Source organism: Bombina bombina, chromosome 5 (genome assembly GCF_027579735.1).
Source record: "Bombina bombina isolate aBomBom1 chromosome 5, aBomBom1.pri, whole genome shotgun sequence".
Taxonomy (NCBI): Eukaryota; Metazoa; Chordata; class Amphibia; order Anura; family Bombinatoridae; genus Bombina; species Bombina bombina.
This window is the reverse complement of record NC_069503.1, coordinates 1,042,126,111-1,042,143,626: the sequence shown is the minus strand read 5'-3', so window position 1 is coordinate 1,042,143,626 and position 17,516 is coordinate 1,042,126,111.

The following is a 17,516-nucleotide window of genomic DNA, read 5'->3' as shown; positions in this document are numbered from 1 at the left end:
ACCAAGAAATTTTGGGGCTTACACTGTTCCTAGTGTGATCTGTTTTTTGTATACACTCTATCACATTTGAGCAATAGAATTGACATTGGGGTTTATATTTCCACTATCAGACACATCCGGGTTTATCGTAGTGAGACATAGTTCTAGTTTTGTGATATTGCTGGAATTCTGTTAGGATCCAGTTAACTCGAAAATTCATTTATCTAACATTGTATATTTTAAAATATGATTTTGTTATTAAAGAAGTTTTTATCTATTTTAGTACTCATTTGATTATATCTCAGCTCTTTACACACCTTAGAATATTGGTGACATTGATTAAGAAACCTGGAGTTTACTTTAGCCTCCAAGGCGCTCCTATAATCCTTTTATATTATCTAAACTCTCTAGGACCTGATTAGGGGGTCCTTTATAGTTTAGCTAGTAAACAAATCTAGGCGCTGTTCTATCCTTTAATATTACTTAATTGCAACCTAACCCCTATGGACTGAGAACACTCCTGAGTCACAAGCTAATGACGCGTGACATTATAAGGTCTCAGAGGACTATACCCAGGAGTCCACATAACTGGCCACACTCCTCCGCTGATTCACGAAAGATCCATGGCCCTAAGTATCTCATTACTCCCCAATGGTCATATAATGTTTACTCACAACTATGGTTGTTACAATTTGTCTTGTTTTCCCTATTGATTTCTGTCTCTCTAATTTTGAGGTTCTGCTTCCAAACAACCTTACTTACTTGCATTCAGAGGACTGTACATGGAGGTCCATATGACCAACCCTGCCCCAAACTCCACATACAAGGCACTCACAGTACTGACTACAACACCATTACCTTCTGTTTATATATTGTGATTTTTCAGTCATGGTTGTTATACATTAACTTGCTTTCTCCACTAGGTCTCGTGGGGAGCCTGTGGGAGCCGCCATGGCCGGAGCCTGACTTCCTAGGGGCCATCTCATCATCTCCAGCCTCCAATAACAGTAGGTCATCACATACATAAAACAATACCACTTTCTGACACCCCTGCAGGTGACTTCATATACCCTAGCTTTGCCACGGCACTGCCTGTACTCTTTTCCCCAACCCACATACACCATGTCTGGGGTCTTGAGGATGGTGTCCTGGAACATTGGGGGTTGTAACATCCCCGGCCAAAAGGAGCATCATACTTACAACACCTTAACTGCCATCACACAGACATAGCACTGTTGCAGGAGACACACCTGACGGAAGCAGAGACTGAAAAAATGAAAGTTAGGTGGGTAGGTCAGGTCTTTTACACGCCAACAGAAGGCCGCAAGCGTGGAGTGGCAATTCTTGTCAGAAAAGGTCTGGCGGCCCAGATCACATGCTCAGCATAGATCCAAAAGGCAGATTCATAATAGCAGCTCTCCAAATAGCAGGAAAATCCTACACTCTATGTAACGTCTATGGCCCAAATCGCTCCCCCAAATCTGGCACTCACTCCAAGTAGCCTTGCTTCCACACGCAGATAAACCTTTCTTGGTGGGCAGTGATTTCAATCTAATCCAGGCCACCCCCCCCTGGACCACAAGGTCGACACTATCAATCCAGAGCACACTGGGAAACACACCAGACGACACAAAGCGAAAACGGTTACTATTGCAGCCTTTAAAACTTCCCTAAGCCTGGTAGACTTGTGGAGGCTGTGCCACCCGATTCAGAGGGATTTCACCTACCATTCTAAGGCACATGGATCTCTATCCCAGATAGATTACTTCCTGTGCTGTCCACAACTAAATAATCAGATCAAGCGCACTCATATAGCGGACATCGCAATCTCAGATCATGCCCCTATATGGCAAGAATTGCAACTTACTCCACGCAGTCCCTCTCAGAAGGTCTGGTGCTTCCCCACATATTTATACAACAATTTAGAATTCCAAAAACACCTGAGAATGGGTTGGCTGGAATATGCCAGATTTAATGCTCAGCACCAGGACACCCCGGGCCTTTATTAGAATGCGTTGAAGGCAGTAATGAGGGGACACATAACTAATTTCACAGCTCCCTACAACTCCAAGTGCAGATGAATGGACACAGATACAAACCTGGTGGTCACGCTAGCTTAAAATGACTACCTGGCCCACTCTTCCCCCCACACCAGACTAAAATACTATGAATGTAAGAAAATCAGGGAGGACGCCCTGTATCGACAGGACTTTCAACATCATAGACAGGGACGTTTTTACAGGTTTGGGAACAGAACGGGGAAGCTACTGGCCAATACAGTAACATTAACCACACCTAAATTGCTCATTACCTCTATAATGGCTAACAGGTCTATCCAATCTGACAACAAAAACATATCGGAAGAATTTGTTCGCTTTTATACAGACCTTTACACCAGACGCACTGCTCCACCCAGAGATAAGGAAAGATTTTGGGCACAAATACAGACACCCAGGTGCAGCTAGCAAACTTAAATGCACCCATCACTGCTTTAGAAGTTCAGAAATCCATTAAAAAGGCCAAACCAGGTAAAACCCCAGGCCCAGACATAATCCCAATAGAATATTATAAAATACTCCAGAGCGAACTTAGCTTGCCCTTGGCTCAGCCATTCACAGCTTACTTAAATAACACAGCCCAACCAGCAGCGGATTTTGGAGACGCGCACTTGTGCCTGATGCCAAAAACGGAGAGGGACCCCAACCTTTCCACCTCCTACAGACCCATATCATTGTTGAACAAGCTTTTCACAGCCATTTTGGCGGATAGACTGGCTGGGATGGTGGGGTGCATTATTCAAAAAAGATCAAACCGTGTTCATGAAGCACAGATCGTCGGTAACGAATATTCGTAAGACTCTAGCGGTCATTTCCCATTATGGGCAGGCCAGGGGGAGAGCCATTTCAGTTCACTGCCGGACGTCTGTCTCCTCGCAATAGACGCAGAGAAGGTGTTCAATAGGGTAGAGTGGGATCACTTACTGACAGCCCTAGATAAATTTGGCATCACAGGGAATTTCCATAACCTCATCCAGGTACTTTATCAAAGCCCACGCACCTCGGTCATAGTTAATGGGGAGATTTCCCAGCCTTTCCTACTGGGGAGGGGCACACACCAGGGATGTCCGCTCTTGCCCATCCTCTTTAACCTTGCCATAGAACCATTGGCCATTTATCTTAGACAGGCTTTACAGGGTGTAGAAATAGGATCCCACGCAATACATCTGTCCCTTTATGCTGATGATCTGCTGTTATATATACAGAACCCAAACACTGAGATGCCAAAACTCATAGACATGCTAAATCAATTTGGAGAGATCTCGGGGCTACAAGGTGAACCTAGACAAATCAGAACGCAGACCCACTCCAAACAGCTCTCAAGATCACAGTAGGGCTCCTTCAAATACTTAGGTATTCATCTGCACACAAATCCTAACTTAATCTATAAAGTTAACATCCCCCCAGCACAAGTCCAGGCTCTGTTGTCTGGCTGGTCCAAACTCCCACTCCCTCAATAAGGAAGAATCAACTTAATCAAGATGATAGCAATGCCAAAATTGTTATACCCCCTACAACTACTGCCCCTCATACTAATGCAAAATAATAGCAATAAGCAACTGGAGGTGCACCTCACATATCCCTGGCACCGAGCCTTCCTTCCACATGCAATGTTCCACTCCCTACCTCCTCGAATTAAAGGAAATATCCTATTTAGGGACCCCTTACAGGCATGGGCAAAATTATGCAGGTGGTGGAGTCTCTCCACAAAATCACCAAACACCTCCCACTACGGGGGAACCCGACTTTCCTGCCAGGCATGACTATGCACATGTTTATAGAATGGGAGGGGAGAGGTCTAACCTCAGTAGCACAGCTTATAGACCCACTCTCTAACAACATAGTTCCTTTAGTAACACTCTGAGAAAAATACAACCTCCCGACTCACAGAACCTTTGCATATCTCCAATGTACCCATTATGTACGCAAACTACAAAGTGATGGACTTGACATTGGAAATCACACCCATATCGATAGCCTGTGTTCTCTAGTTAAACAAGGGACTCACTCCATCTCATACATTTACAACTTAATATTGCAGAAAAAAATCTGACGAAGTCACATGACAGTTATGTGACAAATAGACCGCAGATATGCACATTGACATAGACGTATACGTCCTGTCTAACAGTTTTGAGCTGGTGTCACGAGCCACTCTGGTCTCGGACGTCAGAGAATCCTACCTCAAACTCATACATCATAGCTACATTACACCAACACTATGTGCCAAATGGGTTCCTAATGCGATCAACGCATGTCCCAAGTGCTCCCTACCTGACCCGGACACATCGCACCTATTCTGGGATTGTCCCAAGATATGCAAGTTCTGGTTCAGGGTACAATTCTTGCTCTCGAAAACTTGTGGTAGCCAAATCGTTCTAACGCGACATGTAGCCTTTTTCCTATGAGGCCACGCTCAACCCTCTCCCATAGATCGATTTCTAAACTCTACTGTACTACTGGGTAGGAAGCTAATACTCAAAAACTGGACCCACCCAAGACCCCCGCATATAACTCAGCTCAAGCGGTTAGTACATACCCAACTCCTTGTTGAGCAGGCAGATGTTAAAGGAATTAAACACTTCATGACCAAATGGGAACAATATCTATTATACCTTTCCCCTAACATTCTACAGCATATCCTAACCCCCTTCCTAAACAGTACTTACCTAATGAATGAACAGGTGAGAGGCCGTTGGCTCCGGGAGAGGAGAGACTCAGGATATAATGTTTGAGGTTTGTTTCGTTTCCCAAATCACATTCCACCCTACCCCCATAGCACTGGATCCAGGCGTCCACAGGCTGGCTGGAGGGCTCCAGGGGCTTCTTCCTGATGACTGGGCCCTCAAATCGATTTGAGGGGGTGTTAGGCATCTTTGATGTGACAATCCCAATCATAGTTTGCCTACGCATAGTTTATTACTGTTCATTATAGTTATCTACTTATTGCACTTTGGAATGTATGACTATATTTATAACTGCATATTTATATCAAGTATGTATAGAGTATTTCTTTTCTGTTGGGTGTCCTCGTTGGATGCTCTGTAATGTTTTATCTGTAACTTGCCCAGATAAGTGAAGGCCTTACCTTTAAACCATAATCCTGACTGATACCACCTCATAAAAGGCTACTCAGAGAAATTAGGAGTCTTGGACAAAAGAATCAAGAGACATTACTCGTGAAACTGGGCTCATACCCATTTATTTATATTAATTCTTGTCCACCTCGTCCCCCCTTCATGCCCCATTCCCCCCTTCACCTTTTTCCTCTTCCTCTCCCTTCCCCCCCCCTCCTTTATGTCCCTTCCCTCCCCTTGCCCCCATATTTGTTGCCCCAGTTGGTTAGAAAAATGTCTTAAAAAATAGACTCAGGAAGAGATCAATAATCCATGTGCCTATGTACCTCGTATTCCAACTAATTATGACTCTGAAAATGTAATAATGTCTTGCTTTGCACATCTTGGTACTTGTAAACCAAAGCATTTGTTTCTTCTTTTTGTATCTATGACTGAGTTCTGAAAATAAAGTTATAAAAAAAAGTGACTGTTCAATTGCATCGCTGAAACTTTGTTATGGATCATTTATAAGTGCTCTTACACACTGTAATATTCAGATTGTCAGGTGCCATTTCTTCCTTATTTAAAGGGATTCTATAGTCAAAATTGCATTGTGCGAATCAGAAAGAGAACCCAATTTATAAAAAATAATCTAATTTACTTATATTATCAAATTGTACACAGTCTTTTTATCTGCACACGTTCTAAGGTATCAGCTTCATACTGAGCATGTGCAAGAGCTCACAGTGTATACGTATATGAGTTTGTGATTGGCTGATGGCTGTCACATGATACAGGAGATAAGAAAGTTAAAACAAACTGACAAAAACAATCTTCTGCTCATTTAAAATACAAAGTAATCGCATTGTCATTTTTATTGTGTGTTAGTTGATTGCAATACTACTGTATTTAGTGGTCCTTTAATAAGTGGTAAGTTATTTCTGCTCAGGACTTCTCTACTTATCATTATGTTATAAGTGGTTTTGGGGTAAAATTATTTATTTGTTTATTTATTTATTACAAAACATGGGGCCAGATTACAAGAGGAGCGCTATTTAACTCATTCGCTGGAGCGCTAATTGCGCTAGAAGTAAACTTTTTTGCTGCGTCGGGTTGCACTTGTATGTTTATGTATTTGTTGATTGTGTATTTGTACTGTTCTTAATGGCCCTTTGACAAGAAAAAAATGCAAGTGAGAAACAAGTTTAAATTATTGGAGAGAAAAATGGCAAAATGTAGCTCAACTGAGTGCTTTGATGCTTAATTATTCTGGCTCATAAGTTATTTCCCCCCCCTTTCTACCCTCCTTTTATTACAGGATTCCTCTTCTGAAGATGCAAAAGAGAAAATTCAAGATGGTTTCTCCGAAAGCTAAAATCAACTGCTCTATCACTTTAGAAGGAAATCAAAGAAAGAATAAGAAAGTAAAAAGGATGTTTCATCAGAGGATCCTTCTCATGACATCACCAGTTACCACAAAACACACCAGGAAAATACATCATCGGAGCAGTCTGTATTTGGCTTATTGGTAACCTTCTGTGCTAGCTATTACCAATTGTGGCTTGAGACTGAGTTTCTGTTACAGAGAAATCAAATGGTTCACCAGTGGTCAGTTTGATATATATTGTGCCTTGCAATCTAATAACTATGAACCCCTTAACAGTTTATAAGCAATTATAGTACGTGTTGTGAATTTGTATCACCAACAACAAAAAACAAATGAAGGAATATGATGTTCATCAGTTATTGAAGTTGTTTTGAAGAAACCATAATATTTAAAGATTAAATGGTTAGATTATAATGAAAGAAACTTGGAAATTTATCTGATTGAATATTACTATGCAATTTGGTTATATTAAGAAAATCTATAGAAAGATAAAATATGTTGTTTTTTTAGTGAATCTTGCATATTGTTTCCATAAAGACCCTTGACTTTTGCAGCCAAACCTTCTACTGGTTTAATGAAAAAGAAAAAAAAAAGTGTAAGGAAATAATTGAAATGAATCGGTTTATGCGTAAGATAAACTTTAGATGTGCCTTAAAGAAATGTAGACCTGTAAAGTTATGTATTTTTTTAAAGGTTTTCAAGATTTCTGTTAGTGGTTTATGCTTGGGGGCCAAATTATCAAGGGCCGAATGGCCCTTAATACCCCTATTTCTGCTCCTTAACTCGTCCGCCGCCACTGAGGCTGCAGACATCAATCTGCCCGATCCCATACGATCAAGTTGATTGACACCCCCTGCTAGCGACCTATTGCCCGTGAATCTGCAGGGGGCGGCATTGCACAAGCAGTTCACTAGAACTGCTTGTGCAATGTTAAATGCCGACAGCATATGCTGTCTGCATTCATCAATGTCTGGCCACCAGACATTGATAAATCTGCCCCTTCCACCCGCATCGCAACCACTATCCCCCCACATCGCAAAATTATTAACCCCTAAACCGCCACCCCCAGCATCGCAAACTGCTAAATAAAGCTATTAACCCCTAAACAGCCATCCCCCCACATCGCAATCACTAACTAAACCTATTGACCCATAACCCACCACCCTGCATCGCAACCACTAAATAAACCTATTAACCCCTAAACCGCCACCCCACCACAGCGCAAAGTATTAAAGTAATATCTAAACCCCTAGCATAACATCACCTAACTTAAACCACAATTAAAATACACCTAAATTAAAGTAAAAATAAAACTAACTACCTTAAAAAAACTAAAAACTTACCTGTAAAACAAATTTAAACCTAAGCTTAAACCTAAAAAAAACTAACATTACTTGTAAAAAAAAATACAAAAATAAAAACCTACATTACAAAAAAAAAATAACATTACAAAAAAAATCCTAACATTACAAAAAAAAATCCTACCCTTACAAAAAAATAAAAAGACCTACCCTTACAAAAAAAAATTAAATTATCCAAATTAAAAAAAATATTCCTATTCTAGTATCCCCCCAAAAAACATCCCAAAATAAAAAAAAACTAATCTACAAATAAACTGCCAATATCCCTTCAAAGGACCTTCTGTAGGGCATTGCCTAAAGCTAACAGCTCTTTTTACATAAAAAAAATACAACAATTAAAGGGACAGTAAAGTCAAAACTAAACTTCCATGATTCAGATAGGGCATTCAATTTTTTTTAAAATAAATTTTTATTGATTTCCAACAGATTTATACATACAAGAGAAGCAAGGATAAATAATTACAAAACATAAATATTCAATACAAAGTCAAAGAAACATTATATATCTAGTTTACTCATAGATAAATTTAAATAAAAACAAAAAAGAAATCTTTTTTAGCTAATATTTCATGTTCTTTATAATTTTCCTTTGGAAGTTTCTTTTTTCCTTTTTTTTCCCTTTCTTCTCCCCTTTCCCTCTATCTTCCCCTTCACCCTTTCCCCTCTCTGCTTCTGCCCTTCCTCTGTGTGCTCCCTTCCCTTCTCTCCGAGAAGGAAAGACAACACAGAACAGAGCAGTCCAAGGAGTAAATAACAATTAAAAAAAAAAAAAAAAAAAAAAAACTCTGTGTAGTAAGATATTACCATAACCCCAAAAGAACTAGTTCTGTATTTCTAAACGGATAAATTAGGTATTCAATTTCACTTGGGGAAAAGGATTTGATGAAAATTGACCACTTTCTGAAGAATCGTATTACGTTATTTTCATCATTTAGGTCTGTGTCTATCTGCTCAAGGATGCACTGTTTTTAAGGCAGTTTTTAACCTCTTGGATATTTTTCCATTTTTTAAGGATTAGATATCTTACTGCTAGGATAGTTAAGTTTACAATCTTGGTATTTATGAGCCGTTCCTGTGGAACTTTCCAGAGATATATTATATGTAATGGTGAGAGAGTTGGAGGGGAGGCTCCTATTACCCCAAGCCAGTACTGTATTTTTAACCAAAATTGTTGAATAGTTGGACAATCCCATATCATTTGTATAAGATTTGCCAAAGGTAAAGAGCATTTGTGACAACTTATAAAGTCAGCGCTCCCACATCTAAAGCCCTTCTCAGGAGTGAAAAAAGTCATCAATAATAGTTTTACATGGGACTCTCTCCATGTGGATGAAAGAGTAATTTTTGAGACCTCAGATATTGAGAATCAAATTACTCCAGAGTCTCCGCAATTTTGTGGATGTACTACTGCCCATTTAGAGGATATTTTTTCCAAGTTCAGGTCTCCTTTTAAGGAGCTTTAATCTAGATAACTAGAGGAAATAGACATGATACCATTTTTTTCTAAAACTAGCCATTTTTCTATGGGCCCAAGTGTCCAATTCCATCCAAAATTGTATGCTAAACTCGAGGCAAAATGCCTCACTTGCAAAATGGCAAAGAAGTCCTTATGTGAAATATTAAACTCCTCTCTTAAGGAAACAAAAGTTTTTATACATTTCCTGTCAAAATCAAGTAACTGTGAGATCTTACTGAAACCCAGCATTTCCCATCTTGAAAAAGAGATGATTGGATTCCAGCTTGAAATTGTGGATTCCCTGTTAGCGGCATGAGTTTGGACACCCTGTGTTCTATGTTTAAAAGTTTGCACACTTTCCACCAGGCCTTAAGTGGGTTAAACATGGATCTCATTTTTTTCACCTCTCTAGGTACAGAACTAGGAATGCAATGAATAATTGCCGATGGAGCATAGGGGAATAATACATTTTTCTTGAGTTCATTATCAGTCACGTCACATAATTTCTTTCTGAAATCCAGTCCATTATTAAGCGGACCTGGCATGCATAGTTATATATCTTAATGTCGGGTAGGGCTAGTCCCGCATATTTTTTGGGAAGAGATAATTTAGATAGGGAGATTCTGGGCTTTTTATTTTGCCAGATAAATTTTCTTAATGCAGTATTAAATGTTAAAACATCTTTTCCTTTATGAATTAAAGGGGTATTTTGTAGAATATATAATATTTTAGGGAGGCAGACCATTTTAAAGAGAGCAATGCGGCCAGATAATGAAAGTGGAAGGGTTTGCCAATTTTTTAAATTATCTTTAATTTTATTCAAAACTGGGAAAATGTTAAGATTATACCACGCATCAGGATTAGATGAAATTGTGACACCCAAATATCTAAAAGAATTGATCACTACTTTAAATTGTATGTTCAATAAGGAATCCTTACGGCTAGATTTAGAGTTTTGTCGGTAACGACCCGCGTAGCTAACGCTGGCTTTTTTCTGGCCGCACCTTTAAAATAACTCTGGTATTGAGAGTCCACAGAATGGCTGCGTTAGGCTCCAAAAAAGGAGCGTAGAGCATATTTAACGCAACTTCAACTCTCGATACCAGAGTTGCTTACAGACGCGGCCAGCCTCAAAAAACGTGCTTGTGCACGATTCCCCCATAGAAAACAATGGGGCTGTTTGAGCTGAAAAAAAACCTAGCAGCCCCATTGTTTGCTATGGGGAAACACTTCCTACGTCTGCACCTAACACTCTAACATGTACCCCAAGTCTAAAGACCCCTAACCTTACACTTATTAACCCCTAATCTGCTGCCCCCGCTATCGCTGACCCCTGCATATAATTATTAACCCCTAATCTGCCGCTCCGTAAACCGCCGCTACTTACATTATCCCTATGTACCCCTAATCTGCTATCCCTAACACTGCCGACCCCTATATTATATTTATTAACCCCTAATCTGGCCCCTGCATATTGATGGAATCAGCCAATCAGAATCAAGTTCAATCCGATTGGCTGATTCCATCAGCCAATCAGAATTTTCCTACCTTAATTCCGATTGGCTGATAGAATCCTAACAGCCAATCGGAATTCGAGGGACGCCATCTTGGATGACGTCCCTTAAAGGAGCCTTCATTCGTCGGTAGTCGTCGGGGCCAGCAGGATGTTCAGCGTCGGAGGTCTACAAGATGGATCCGGAAGAAAGAAGATTGAAGATGCCGTTGATAGAAGACTTCAGCCGGATCATGGACCTCTTCAGCTCCCGCTTGGATGATGACTTCAGCCGGATCATGGACCTCTTCAGCTCCCGCTTGGATGAAGACTTCAGCCGGATCATGGACATCTTCAGCCCCCTGCTTGGGCTTGGATCAGGACATCGGAGGAGCTCTTCTGGATCGATCGGTGAACCTGGTATGGTGAAGATAAGGTAGGAAGATCTTCAGGGGCTTAGTGTTAGGTTTATTTAAGGGGGGTTTGGGTTAGATTAGGGGTATGTGGGTGGTGGGTTGTAATGTTGGGGGGGTATTGTATGTTTTTTTTTACAGGCAAAAGAGCTGAATTCTTTGGGGCATGCCCCGCAAAGGGCCTTGTTCAGGGCTGGTAAGGTAAAAGAGCTTTGAACTTTAGTAATTTAGAATTGGGTAGGGCATTTTTTTTATTTTGGGGGTCTTTGTTATTTTATTAGGGGGCTTAGAGTAGGTGTAATTAGTTTAAAATTGTTGTAATATTTTTCTGATGTTTGTAAATATTTTTTTATTTTTTGTAACTTAGTTCTTTTTTATTTTTTGTACTTTAGTTAGTTTATTTCATTGTATTTATTTGTAGATATTGTATTTAATTAATGTATTGATAGTGTTAGGTTTAATTGTAGGTAATTGTAGGTATTTTATTTAATTAATTTATTGATAGTGTAGTGTTAGGTTTAATTGTAACTTAGGTTAGGATTTATTTTACAGGTAATTTTGTAATTATTTTAACTATTTTAGCTATTGTACCTGGTTAAAATAAATACAAAGTTACCTGTAAAATAAATATAAATCCTAAAATAGCTATAATATAATTATAATTTATATTGTAGCTATATTAGGATTTATTTTACAGGTAAGTATTTAGCTTTAAATAGGATTAATTTATTTAATAAGAGTTAATTTATTTCGTTAGATTTAAATTATATTTAATTTAGGGGGGGGTTAGTGTTAGGGTTAGACTTAGCTTTAGGGGTTAATAAATTTATTAGAATAGCGGTGAGCTCCAGTCGGCAGATTAGGGGTTAATGTTTGAAGTTAGATGTCGGCGATGTTAGGGAGGGCAGATTAGGGGTTAATACTATTTATTATAGGGTTAGTGAGGCGGATTAGGGGTTAATAACTTTATTATAATAGCGGTGCGGTCCGCTCGGCAGATTAGGGGTTAATAAGTGAAGGCGACGTTGTGGGGGGCAGATTAGGGGTTAATAAATATAATTTAGGGGTCGGCGGTGTTAGGGGCAGCAGATTAGGGGTAAATAAGTATAACGTAGGTGGCGGTCGGCAGATTAGGGGTTAATTATTGTAGGTAGCTGGCAGCGACGTTGTGGGGGGCAGGTTAGGGGTTAATAAATATAATATAGGGGTCGGCGGTGTTAGGGGCAGCAGATTAGGGGTACATAAGTATAACGTAGGTGGTGGTCGGCAGATTAGGGGTTAAAAAAATTGAATCGAGTGTCGGCGATGTGGGGGGGCCTCGGTTTAGGGGTACATAGGTAGTTTATGGGTGTTAGTGTACTTTAGGGCACAGTAGTTAAGAGCTTTATGAACCGGCGTAAGCCCAGAAAGCTCTTAACTACTGACTTTTTTCTGCGGCTGGAGTTTTGTCGTTAGAATTCTAACGCTCACTTCAGCCACGACTCTAAATACCAGAGTTAGAAAGATCCCATTGAAAAGATAGGATACGCAATTGACGTAAGGGGATCTGCGGTATGGAAAAGTCGCGGCTGAAAAGTGAGCGTTAGACCCTTTTTTGACTGACTCCAAATACCGGCGGTAGCCTAAAACCAGCGTTAGGAGCCTCTAACGCTGGTTTTCACGGCTACTGCCAAACTCCAAATCTAGGCCTTAGTTTGCTTAATCCAGAGTAGTTCAGTTTTTGAAGTATTTACCCTGTAGCCCGAAAATGAACCAAATTGCTCTATAATAGAAACTAGCTTAGGAATATTTGTAGAGGTATTAGAAATGTATATTAAAATATCGTCGGCATAAAGTGTGATTCTCATTTCTTTCTTACCGATTTTAATGCCATTAAGATGTTGCCTAATAAATATGGCTAGGGGCTCAATGGAGATATTGAAGAGAAGGGGCGAGAGAGGGCACCCCTGACGAGTTCCTCTTTTGAGAAAGATATCTGAGGAGATCAGTCCGTTGACTAACAATTTAGTGGAGGCTTTTTTATATAAGTTATTAATGATGTTAAGAAAATTACCATAAAAGCCAAATTGTTGAAGAGAATGTAGCAGATGGTCGAAATGAACTGAGTCAAAGGCTTTCTCCGCATCTATCGATATAATTGCTGAATCAGGGGGGCCCCTCTCATCCCCCCTCTCTGCCCCCTCCTTGGTTCTATGGTAATCTATAGTGAGAAAAAGTTCCCTTATCTTGGCCGATGAGTTTCGTTTAAACATGAAACCTGCCTGGTCTTTGTGGATAATTTTGGGGAGCAATATTTGTAATCTTGAGGCTAAGATTGATGACATTATTTTATAGTCTACATTTAACAATGCTATGGGCCTGTAGGATTCTTTCTTATCAGGCTCCTTCCCTGGTTTAAGTATTAAGGTAGTGTATGAAGCCGTAAAGCTCGATGGTGGAATATTATTCTTTATGTAAATATCATTGTATACTGAAGATAAATATGGAAATACTGTCGGAGAAAGCATTTTGTAAAATTCATTGGGAAGCCCGTCCGGGCCTGGGGCTTTATTAAAAGAGAGGTCTTGTATTGCTCTAGAAATTTCGGTTTCCGATATAGGGGAGTTAAGGGGTTCAATTAGGTCTGAAGACAAAGTTTCAAACGTAATTTTTCCCCAGAAGTTTTCTTGTTCCGTATAGTTTGAAACCTTTAAAGAGTATAAATCTTGGTAATAATCAGAAAAATATTGTAAGAGTTCATCTGGTGCCGTTATAGCTTTACCTGCTTTCTTTAATGAGTCAATGATTGGGGATTGTTTCTCCCTTTTTACTAGACTAGCTAAGAGTTTTCCTGTTTTACTACCATATCTGTACATTCTAGCTTGAAATTTTAAATCTTTCTGGGTAGTCTTGTATAATAGGAAGGAGTCCCTCACTTTCAACGCTTGTGTATATCGTGCCCAATTTTCAGACGTTTTTTCTAGCAGGTAAGAATTGTATGAGTTAGAAATAGATTTCAAGATTTCTTTTTCCTTGATCTTAAATTTTTTTGTTCTGCTTATACTATAGGCTAAAATATTTCCTCTTAATACTGCTTTAGCAGTTTCCCAAAAAATAATAGGATGGTTTATATATTCTTTATTAAATGAAATAAATTCTTGGAATTTGGTATTCAGCCAATTCTTAAACTTAAGGTCTGCTGCTAGGTAACTTGGGAAAAAGAATCTGAGTATCTTGGGGTGGTGTTAGTGGGACAGAATTCTAGAAAAATTGGAGCGTGGTCTGAGATACAAATAGGGAGGATTCCTGCGGTTAGTCTTAATTTAGATAATCTTTCATCCACAAGAAATAAATCAATTCACGAAAGTGACTTATGTGCCTTAGATAGACAAGTATAATTTCTGGAGTCTGGGTTCTGTTTCCTCCATATATCTGTGATCCTAAGGTTCTGATAGAGTTTTAAAAACATCTTAGATTCTAAATTATCCCTCTTGGTTCTGAGAAAGGAGTTCTTGTGTCTTAATCTATCTAAAGGATATTGAGGTGACATGTTGATTTCACCTCCTATTATTAAGAATCCCTCTGCATAAGTCATTATATTAGCTTGGAGAGTGTCCCAAAAGGATAAACTGAAAACATTGGGGGCATAGATATTGCATAGTGTATATAATGTCGCATCTATTTTAATTTTTACCATTAGGAACCTCCCCTCCGAATCTGTTTTTGTATGATTAATTTGATAATTTAATTTTTTCCCCAATAATATCGCTACTCCCCCCTTACGTTGACTACTAGGTGAAGCAAGAACCTCTTTGACCAAGGAACTTTTTAATTTAGAAACTTCTTCTGTTTTTAAGTGGGTTTCCTGTATGTGGGCAATTATGGTTTTACGTTTGATAGGTGATGTTAAACCCCCCAATATTCCAAGAAGCTACCTTAAAACCCTTTATTGTTTCTATCATCTAAAAAATAATAATGAAGAAGAAAAAGAAAAAAAAAAAAAGTTAATATTAATTTCCCCCTTTTCATACAATAGTCAACATGGTCCAAAACTTTTAGCCTTATCAAGGCCCTTGAAGTAACTTTTATAATCTTAGCCATTCTTTTGAGTCTTATTTAATTGCTATGTGCTTACATAAGTATTAGCTTGAAGCCCTATCCTGTTCCGTCGGGAGCTGCTGAGTGATAAATCTCTCTGCTTCTCTTGCGGAGTCAAAAAATTGTGTCTCATTATTAATTGTTATTTTCAGCCTCGCTGGATATATAATAGTAGCGCGGTGACCCTGCCTTATCAGCTTAATACATAGTGGGGCCAAATCTATTCTTTTAGCAGAGGTCTCTGCTGAGAAGTCTTGAAATAACATAATTTTAGCGCCCCCCCAGTGTTATAGGCTGATTCTTTTTAAAGTACTGTAATAGTAAAAGTTTATCCTGGTAGTTAAGTGCCTTGGCAATGATTGGTCTGGGTCTGGCATCCTGTCTGTCTGGGTTCTGCCATCCTAATCTATGGGCTCTCTCAAGCACTATCCGTGGGTGGGTTTGGGGAATTTGTAGAAGTTGGGGCAATGTTATGGTTAACAATTTGTCAAGGTCTTCATATTGTTTTTGTTCGGGTACCCCTATTACTCTGAAGTTATTGCGTCTAGCGCGGTTCTCTAAGTCTTCTAGCTTTGCCTGAACTTTTATGAGCTTGTAATTCATTATGTCTATCTTAGTCTTATAGGTTACTGTGTTGTCTTCTAAATCTGAAATTCTTTGTTCTGCCTCTGCTAATCTATTTGAGAACTGACAAATTTCTACTGTAAGTACATTTATATTCTGTTTAATTTCATTCCTGAGAAGGTCAAATTTTGGTGTCAGGGCCTCTGAAATGCTTGTAACTAAAGCTTGTAAGTCTATTGGTTCATTTGTCTGTGGAGTATTCGTGTTAGTGGGGTGCGTGTCTACTGTGGTATCTACCGTGGTTTTATTTCTCTTTTCTCGTGATCTCCCAGCCATATTGGAGGGGGGAGTTTTTGTGTTTGTGGAAAAAAAATTATCCATGTGTTAATAAAGTGTGAAAAAAAAAAATTCTCTCTCTTTTTTCTTTATCAGTGTTGGGAATGTGTATTGTGAGGGGGGGGGGTGCAAATTAGGTGTATGAATGTGAAACTAATAAGTAATTTAATTGCTCCCTTATCTCTTCTTTTTCTCTTTCCTTTCTCTCCTTCTTCTTTTATTCAATTAGGACTTAGTAGCTCTGTTTTTGGCTGATATTTTTCTTTTAGTGACCACTGAAACCCAGTTTTTTCTTTTTTATCTCGTTTTTGACCCTCTCTTGGTGCTCCTTCTTGATTATTAATTAATCAAGAGGGATCAGATAGAATTTCTAGCGTTCTCAGGAAAAAGAGAAAAAAGAACAAGAACAAGAATCAAGAATCCTTCTTGATTATTAATTAATCAAGAGGGATCAGATAGAATTTCTAGAGTTTTCAAGAAAAAGAGAAAAAAGAACAAGTATTTCTGAGCTGTTGATATGTCTTTAAATAGTCAGATTATCTCTAATCTAGTTACTATCAGCAACAGATTAATAAGTAAAATTTTTATGGTTCAGGGATAAAGTCTTATACTTTACAAATAATCTTTTTTTTTTTTTTAATCAAAGCCTGTAAGCTAAATATTACTTTAGTTTTACTATGTCTTTCAACAAACCAAATGTCTTAATTCAGAAACCCTTTTCTAATAAGTGATATTCCTTTTGATCACAGACTAGGGTCAGTAAAAGATAACAATCCTATACCAAATTTAAAATTTACAGGCCTAGATAGCAAACTCTATGAGATAATCTAAATCACCATTAAGCACTTTTTTGTGGATTGGGGGAAAGCTCCCCCTTTCATTTTCCCTTTTTCTTTATACAAAACATGTGTTCTTTAAACTTGCAAACATTCATTTATTGGTTTACTTTTGTTCGCTTTGTCTGAGTAATCTATAATCACAATAAGACAGTTATTGCCCTCTTTCCCTTTCGTTTCCTCTTTTTGCCTCTTTCTCTATTCGTTAGCTATGAAGAGGAAAGAGGGCAGTAAATCAAGTGTCAGAGCCCTTTTTAGCAAATTATAAGTTTTAGACTGAAACCAGAGCTATATTAGTTACATAGGGGATATCAATTTTACAAGTTTGTAACAAGTACCTTAATGCAAATTGAAATATATTGTACCCATATTATAATTTCCTCCTATTGCCCTCCCTTAGTATTTTCCTCTTTTTCCCTTTTTTCCCCTTCCCTTTGTCTTCTCTCCCTTTCCCTATCTTATACACCTCTATATACAGGGAGTGCAGAATTATTAGGCAAAT